The sequence below is a fragment of the Schistocerca cancellata genome, chromosome 5, assembly GCF_023864275.1.
Source record: "Schistocerca cancellata isolate TAMUIC-IGC-003103 chromosome 5, iqSchCanc2.1, whole genome shotgun sequence".
NCBI lineage: Eukaryota > Metazoa > Arthropoda > Insecta > Orthoptera > Acrididae > Schistocerca > Schistocerca cancellata.
In genome coordinates this window covers 468,547,181-468,554,576 of record NC_064630.1, presented here as the reverse complement: position 1 = coordinate 468,554,576, position 7,396 = coordinate 468,547,181, and the positions used below count along the sequence as shown (strand labels likewise).

The following is a 7,396-nucleotide window of genomic DNA, read 5'->3' as shown; positions in this document are numbered from 1 at the left end:
ACCTTTCTGGTCGTGGGAGTACCTCAAGAACACGCAGATGGTTTATAGAGATACGTGTCCTGTGGACAAGCGTTATCCTACTGAAGTATGGCACCACGATGCTGTCGCATGAGAGGAGGACACAGGATTTCCGTGACGTACCGCTGCGCCGTCAGAATTCCCTCAGTCACTGACAGCCCTGACCTGAAGACATACCCAATCGCTCCTCACACCTGAAACCAGTAGTAACACCACTGTCCCTCTCCAAAACAAAGAAAGAATGGAACGTCTCGCCAGATCGTTGCTTTAATCAGTGGTAATGCTGAACACTGATTTATGGCTGAACATAATGAAACGCCATTCGTCAGAAGTCCATGTTGTCGAGTCAAAGCACAATTTCAAACAAAACCGTTTGTCTGCGGTGTTACGGGCGCCCTACGCTTGGGACAGTAATTCCTTAGCATTCCTCCTGTTTGCCTCCAACAATTCGTGCGGGGCGATACAGAATGTAGCTGGGAGTCCATTACTTGTTCTCGGATGGCAGGTACATGTGTGAAGGGACTACGATGTGCCTGGTGCGCAATACGTCGACGCTCCCTTCTGGTGGTCAAATGAGGTCGAGTGCACCCTTGACAGCGCGTGTGCCTGCCCTCAAGTTCCTACACAGTCCAACATCGGGACGCTGTCACATCCGAATGCCCCAGAAATATGGCTATTGCACGATTCCGCCAGAGGACCAAATGGAGCCCGACAATGAGTACCCTTTCAAACTGTCATGTGCTGATAACGCTGTCTCACACGAGCACACGGCATATCTGTGTCGTTCAGTGATCACTCAACTCTGACGCTTTTAACGCCCCTTGTATACTCTCCCCAACACTAAACACGAACAAAACTAATGCACTGTGGTGGCCGTCCTAGCTGCAATTCTAGTTATTTATGTCAATACCTGCCGATAGTGTGTATAAAAAATTGGTTCAAGTGGCTCTGATCACTATGGGACTTAACATCTGAGGTCATCAGTCCCCTAGTACTTAGAACTACTTAAACCTAACTAACCTAAGGAGATCACACACATCCATACCCGAGGTAGGATTCGAACCTGCTACTGCAGCAGTCGCGCGTTTCCGGACGGAAGCGCCTAGAACCGCTCGGCCACCGGGGCTAGTGTGTACAAGTATGAAGTTGCACTGACATCCAGAAATCTCTTTCTCTGTCAGGTAGTGTATTTTGCATGTAATGACTTGTAATATCACAATATTCTTAACACGCTTGAAGGAGACAATGATTAACCTCAACGTGTTATTAGTTTCAGGACAGAAACTATTAAATTTGTGATTTAAACGAAACAAGCACTGAAATTTAAAATAAATAATATATAAAAATTTGTTTCAGTACAAACATTTAAACTAGAAATTCACTTGTGAGTTATAACTGTAGCCAAACAACATCGCAGACATTTTCAACAAGATAAAACCACAGTCAGCTTTTAGTAAAGCATAGAACTATGCTAAGTCTCCCCACTCCAGATTTAATCCCACGTGCTTTATGAAGAAATCGACAGTTAAAAACTTCATACACTACACATGACGTGCTGACTGTTTCAAAAAGATTCAGCCGATATCACAAGACATTGTCTACATGAGTGATCTCGGGGTTGCAATCTACTTACGTATAGAAATAAAAAGTCTCAAAAGCTTGTAAGAGGGTTGCGGGGTAGATGGTGCAGAGAAATAACTGCCAAGAAAAAATTCGATACTTTGCCCTGTTTCCGAGTTAATTAGGATTGCAGTTATCCAGTGATGCCGTTGCGCGCACCAGTTCAAACGGCCTGTTAAGAGACGGTATTGCCACACTTTTTCTTCGTTTAGTTTCCTAAAATCGAACAAGAGAGCGATACAAAAATTGGACAGGGGACGTTAGTAAGGATCGAACCCGAGCCAAAGACTGAACCGTCTCACGCGCTATCTTCGACACTCTGACAACAACTGATATTAATAACATTGTATCTGGCGAGCCCTTGAATTTGCGCATAAAATGGCCTCACTGGCTAAATTAAATGCTAATTAACTTTTAACCGGCGCGAAGTATCGAATTTTTTTTTCCTAAGAAATATTTGTCAGCACAATCTACCCTCCAACAACACCTTTACAAGCTTTTCAAACTCTTTGTCATCACCTGGTATCTTCAGAAGAAATATTTAATTTTCCAGGGCTACATATTTTGCGTGGGTTTACATATAACCCTATGCTAAATTTTAAACTTTCTCTTAGGATAAAAATTGTCTTTTACCTTTCATGAATGTTCAATGTGTCCTATCCTGACACACGACAAACATACTGATAATAGTCAAACTAAAACTCTTGTGCCGGCCGTTGTGGCCGAGTGGTTCTAGGCGTTTCAGTGTGGAACCGCGCGACCGCTACGGTCGCAGGTTCGAAGCCTGCCTCGGGCATGGATGTGTGTGATGTCCTTAGGTTAGTTAGGTTTAAGTAGTTTTAAGGCACTGATGACCTCAGATGTTAAGTCCCACAGTGCTCAGATCCATTTGAAACATTTGAAAACTTTTGCAAGCATATCAGGAAAAATTGGATTCATTGCTTTTGTTCTACTATGTAGCAATGCAGCCAAAGTAATTGGAAGGGGAGTCGCATAGATGAAGTACTTCACAAACCGTCATACAAAAATCACGTGCCGTGAGATCAGGCGACCTCGATGGACAATGGCTTGTTGCGAACGACCAATCACAGTAGGTGCAGTGCAGTACTCACGACGAGAATCGCGCCGCACAGATAATACTGATTCACTTGGACCCGTTGAGACGGAGAAGCAAAACGCTTCCATTTTTGCAGTTTTATCGCCATCACGACTGGACGCACATTGTGTGAGGAACGAGCGAGAGAGGGAGCCATCGAGCTGCACCAGGAGACTCCTACCTGCAACCACTTGAACCGGCAACTTACGACTGGCGCCAAGGAGTTCTTACTGTTTCGATGAGTCAGTTAAAACTCAGTTCAAGTTTTCGTCTTCAGGCAAATACACTGACGGAGAACAATGGCAACACCAAAGAATAATTAATGTAGAGCAATGAAATTTCGGGAATACATAACATATTTAGATAATTAGCATTGCAAGATAAAAGGTTAATGTAAGCGCGAGATAAGTCATGAAAATGTGAAATGCTGCTGCAGTAGTAACCGATGTAACCGCCAGAACGCTGAACACAAGCGCGTAAAGGTGCGTGCATTGTGTTGTACAGGTGCCGGATGTCAGTTTGTGGGATGGACTTCCGTGTCTGTTGCACCTGGTCAGTCAGCGCAGGGAAGGCTAATGCTGTTTATGGATGACGCTGGAGTTGTCGTCCTATAATCTCTAACATGTACTCGATTGGAGACAGATGTGGTGATCGAGCATGTTAGTTTGCAACAGCGGTATGTGAGCCGGCTTTATCCTTTTGGAAAACACCCCATGGAATGCTGTTGAAGAATGGCAGTAGTCGAATCACCAGACTGACGTACACCTTTGCAGTCAGGAAGGGCGGGATAGCTTATAGATTCGTTTCAGGTCCTCAACTGGCGTACGTCTAACCAAAACACTGTCATAATTGGCACTGAGCCAGAACCGGCTGTCATGAGAAAACACAACAGACCTACATCTAGCCCTCAAGTGAACTCTCGCTTCATACCATTTAAGTCGCAAACGGGGGTGGTTTGCGTGAGAGAAATGCACAATACAGGGCTTCTGGTTCGGAGCTGTCCCTGTTTGTAACAGTTTGTTATGTCACTGTGGTATCTACTACTGTCCAGATTGTTGCTACTGATGCGGAACGATTCGCCAGAGCCATACACTGCACGCCATCATCTTCCCTCTCAGTAGTGCCACGTGGCTCTTCTTGAGAACGCACATTTTTGAGACCAGAAATAATATGTCAGAAATAATATAAAGTGGTTCCATTCCTGACAGTCTTCCTGCAGTGTCGAAGAAGGAACATGTAGCGTGTAACAGCCCTATTATACGTCTCAGTGAGGTTTTTGAAGGTGTTGTGGGTTGCAAGAAACCTATAGGTAGGGGCAGCTGAATGACTCTTTACGTAATTTAGTTACATGAAATTTCCCATAAAAACATCTCGCTCATTTTTCTGTAGGACTGATAGTTTACATGTAGCGAGCGAGAGAACATGAAAATCTTAGGCTTGTTTTTTGAATGCGTTGCATGTTGCATAAAACCGGTACGTAGGGGCAGCTGAATCGCACTCTATGTTGCGAAAAGTAATGGACTTATAAGACTCTCTCGTGTTCCTCAAGGAGCTACGTTTACGTATGAAGATCTCGCTCTATTACGAATGACGTGTTCTTATTACCGCGTGTTGCCGAAGCGGGAGAAATAGGACGCCGCAGTGCACGTTTTGTGACACTGCGCTGGGCCAGCTCCGAGCCGGGCACAGTGGTTTTGGCGCCGCGGCAGCGTCCCCTGCCGTGTGATCGCCTTCCGCCTGGCAGGAGATGCGTCCGCGCCCGCAGCTATATAAGCAGCCACTGGCGCGATGCTGCTCGCTGACATTTATGGCGGCGCGATTAATTCCCTGTGAGCGGCGCTGGCGGCGCGCATGCGCAGTGGGGCGCGGCGTCTCGGTGCTCCTGAGCGCCACGCTACCCGCCTCTCCCGTGCTGCGCGGGGCAGCTGCTGCGTCCGCCGCGCCGCCAAATTACATTCCGAACAGCTATCGCTCCACCTAACGAGGTGTGTCTGCACTCTAGTTTCAAAGACGGCGGCAGTCTCTGGAGCTGTGTTGTGACGATGCCTTGGAAAAAAGCTTCTGAAATATAACAAAATAAAAAAGAACGGGCTCTGCGTGAGTCCGCTTTCTTTCCTACCACTGAGAAAAGCGTGGAAGCCGATATTATGACGAAACTGCTTTTTGATCCTTCGAGTCTCTCTAATTATGCGAACTGAAACGACGACGCGATAGCTCCTGTAAAAGTAAACGTAAGTCAGTGTTTTCTAATTTTCAGATTTCTCCGCGCTGTGAATAATTTTAGTTCTTAATTACTGTTTTGTCAGTCGAGTGTTCTTCGGCGGCCTGTAGAGACCGACAAAGAAGGAGTGCATGAATTCGTGGGCAAGTCAGAAAAATGCGTATTACATTAGCTGATCAGAAGTATCAGAAGACCTACAAACTCTCCTCGCGCACAGGACATGAATGCCCAAAGGAACCGACTGGCCGCCATGTCATCCTCAGCCCACAGGCGTCACTGGATGCAGATATGGACGGGCATCTGGTCAGCACACCGCTCTACCGGCCGTATGCAGTTTCCGAGACCGGAACCGCTGCTTCTCAATCAAGTAGCTCCAAGGTCTGAGTGCACCCCACTTGCCAACAGCGCTCGGCAGATCGGATGGTCACCCATCCAAGTATTAGCCCAGTCCGACAGTGCTTAACTTCGGTGATCTGTCGGGAACCGGTATTACCACTGCGGCAAGGCCCTTGGCCCAGCACACCCACAAGTGGATATTAATATGGAGTGTGTCCATCTGTCTCCTTTATGAGGCGCTTCAGACTGGAACCGCGCGACCGCTGCGGTCGCAGGTTCGAATCCTGCCTCGGGCATGGATGTGTGTGATGTCCTTAGGTTAGTTAGGTTTAAGTAGTTCTAAGTTCTAGGCGACTGATGACCTCAGATGTTAAGTCCCATAGTGCTCAGAGCCATTTGAACCATTTTTGTCACCTTTATGATCGCTTGAACCCGAGGTCACATTCAGTGCTGTAATGTGAACGTCAGTAAAGGAGTGGGAGCCCACTGTTCCTCAAGAGGAGAAATCAGAGAAGGTGCCGGCCTGGGTGGCCGAGCGGTTCTAGGCACTACAGTCTGGAACCGCGAGACCGCAACGGTCACCGGTTCGAATCCTGCCTCGGGCATGGATGTGTGTGATGTTCTTAGGTTAGTTAGGTTTAAGTAGTTTAAGTTCGATGGAACTGATGACCTCAGAAGTTAAGTCCTATAGTGCTCAGAGCCATTTTTGAACCAGAGAAGGTAGTGATGTTGGACGCTGATGTCTGGAGAAAAGTCGACGACCGAAGCTGTTACACTGGGTTCAGGTCGGTTCTCTGGACAGGCTAGACCAGTTCAGGAACGTTACTTTCCACAAACCATTGCCACACAGACGGTGCTTTATGACAGGCGCATTGTCATGCTGATGAAAAGTCATCGTCTCGAACTGTTCCTTTAGTGAAGTGTGTCCATAGCCTTCTGCTTTTAGCGTCCTCTTCGATGCAGTAAGGAAACGACAGCCTTCCTTGGAGTAACACCCGAATATCATAAAATCACCAGGTCGCAGGTAATGTTTTCCAGGCATTCACAAAACCCAAAAACACTACCCTCAGAATAATGCAGGGTACAGCATGATCCATCACTCCAAATCACTCGTTTCCACCCGTCCACTTTCCAGTTTCGTCGCTCTTTGCAACACCTCAAGTGTTGCTTAACACTGACTTCAGAAATGTGTGCCTTATGGGCATCCGCTCTACCATATTATCCCATTGTATTTTGCTTCCTATGCAGAGTCATTCTGCTGGCTTAACTGCTGAAAGCACATTGGAAATCACCTTTGATTACTTCCTCTGATTTCATCAGACTTCTTTACAGCCACATTCCGCAGTGACCGATGATCCTAATCCGTCAGTACTTGAGGCCCGCCTGGTATTGTGTAGGCGGTAGTTGTTCCTTCACGTTTCCTCTTAACTGTAAGATAACCGACAATCGACGTGCGCAGTTTTAGAAGAATTAAAATGTCTCTGATGGATTTGTTACTTAGGTAACATTCAGTGACTCCGCCTTCGCAGTCACTGAGCTCTCCTAACGGAGCCATAAAGCTGTTACTGCTTCTCTACTGATATATCTTACATTAGCTGGTCCGTCTCTCTTCGCGGCTAGTGGTCAGTTCCGCATAACAGCGTATACGCACCCTGATACTACTTGATAAACGTGTTTCAAGAAGATACATCCGATCTTCATTTTAGTATATAGCTTAAAGCTATGGAGACTCTTCGATGACATTGTTAGAGAGTAATGTAAATTGCTTTACGTGTACGCACGTGTGAGATTTATGCACTGCACGCATTCTATAAACTGCACTAAGCAAAGATTGTTTATTAGACGATAATATGCGCAAAGGACATAGAATGACGTTGACAGCACTGGTCAATTTGGGATGATATTTTGCCTTAGGCTTATATTGTCTGTCTGTCCTTTCTCTCTGTCTCTGTCTCTGTCTCTCTCTCTCTCTCTCTCTCTCTCTCTCTCTCTCTCTCTCTCTCTGTGTGTGTGTGTGTGTGTGTTGTGTAACAAAACTTCAAGTAAACAACGATACATGCATCCTGGTTGTGAGGACGTAGTCGTTCTCATGTAGGATGAATCTT

General features: G+C 46.3%; 1 pseudogene; it reads right to left on the bottom strand.

Moving 5' to 3' along the window:
- Positions 1-5,351: 5,351 nt before the first annotated feature.
- On the bottom strand, positions 5,352-5,469 carry LOC126189287 (5S ribosomal RNA; annotated as a pseudogene).
- Between the last annotated feature and the right edge of the window lie 1,927 nt (positions 5,470-7,396).